The 1,732-nt window shown below is 37.8% G+C and overlaps 1 non-coding gene across 1 annotated transcript; it reads left to right on the forward strand.

Annotated features, from left to right (window-relative positions):
* Nucleotides 1-1,442: 1,442 nt before the first annotated feature.
* Nucleotides 1,443-1,514, forward strand: Trnap-cgg (transfer RNA proline (anticodon CGG)). The gene has a single exon. It is a non-coding gene; the product is annotated as a tRNA-Pro (tRNA).
* Nucleotides 1,515-1,732: the final 218 nt, after the last annotated feature.

A 1,732-nucleotide genomic window follows, 5' to 3' on the forward strand; every position in this document is an offset into this window, starting at 1 on the left:
TTAAGTAGTGTTTTATAGGTTTTACTCTTGCTTAATTTTGGGTTATTACTAAACCCGTGTTTCTTTTTCGACCAATTAAGACCTCCGATAGTCGTACTACGCTGTCACGTGGGCACTTTATTTAATAAATATAAAATTTACGTGTTGAATAGATAGTGCCGTATATAATTTTATTTTCATAATATTTTCATTTCCCCCCAAAAAAACTACAGCTGCGCTGAAAAAAAAACTACAAAGCATTTCCCGAATAAATTTCTTAATGCATTTATTTTCGAAGTTACTGTGATATGCATACAAATTTTTTCGCTGTGATTACACACCAATATCTTCAGCAGCTTTATCTCGTAAGCGAAAAGTATCAAAATATACAAACGAATGGTGTTATTTCAGGTCCATCGCAGCCAGGCAGCTTTGCTCGTTTTGTGTTGAGTAAGCAAATATTTGGTGTAATTTCTTATCACTGTGTAAATATTCGTGTCGATTATAGCTCAGCGTTAATTGTATATTACAGCACTGCAGTTTGCGACATTCTTGAACAAAAAACCTAAAAAAAATCATCATTGTACTATGATTAAGTATTATTAAGGCATTACTGACATTTGAAGAGCCAATCCAGAAAAAAAGAATTAAATAAATAAAACTAAGAAAATCACTGAACTTTTCTTAAACCCGTGGCCTTAACTGGAGTGGCATTATGTTCACAAAACGGCTGCCTAAAGATTTTGTCGTAGATACTAATGAAAGGTGAACATGCTCTACAGAGAAATATGTAGCAAACATCCAAGCCCCCAATGACCTTGGGATGTTGTCATTACTAAACGCTAGACTAAATTCCCGATAGCACGTACACAGCATGAACATAGTTAGGTCGCACACGCTCAACACAGACATCGAAGCTACATTCACACACAACACAGCGGTTCGTAATATTCCAACTATGTTTCATCTTATTTTTTACGGAAACTTTAATTTTAAAATGTTAGTATTTTGTCATATATTATTAAACATAGAAGTTGATTACCTAAATCCTAGCATTTGATATCGACGTTTAGTTTCGAACGACTGGGCATGATTAACTACAATGTTTAGCCTCGAAAATAAACACCACGTTTGAATTAGTTTCACTTGTTATCTTTGAAATGCACATGGCAAAACAATCGATAGCTACTTTATGCCGCCGACGTACTGTTGACCTATGACGTATTGTATGCTGATTGGTCACTCACAGAAATTCGGCGCGCAGCAGGAGTTCGGTAACTTTCTGTGCGCCGTTTGCGTGCTGTTTTGCTGTGCGTTTGCTATTTCCCAATGTAGCAGCGGCTATCTGTTTGTGTATATTTAACTTTCGTCCGTCTGTGCTGTGCGTGTGCTGATGCGAACGTAACCCGGCCTTAAGACTAATGATTAAGTAAAACTTATGAGTGCATGAATTAAGTACATCTGGCTCGTTGGTCTAGGGGTATGATTCTCGCTTCGGGTGCGAGAGGTCCCGGGTTCAAATCCCGGACGAGCCCAATCTATCTTTCTGTTTTATTTTCTAAACGTTTCATACCTCTTAACCCCCTGGGCCATGGTGGAAGTTTCGTTGTAAGGTTTTATAAAAGCTTCCACGCCTGCAAGTATGGATAGTTCTTTGGAAAGTTGTGCCGAGCTCTGCACGTTTTCGTGGAAATTTTGGTAGTCGGTCGTGTTCGAATTTCTGTGGAAGGTTTCCTGTATACAAATTTGAAAT

The sequence above is a fragment of the Bacillus rossius genome, chromosome 2 (assembly GCF_032445375.1).
Source record: "Bacillus rossius redtenbacheri isolate Brsri chromosome 2, Brsri_v3, whole genome shotgun sequence".
NCBI lineage: Eukaryota > Metazoa > Arthropoda > Insecta > Phasmatodea > Bacillidae > Bacillus > Bacillus rossius.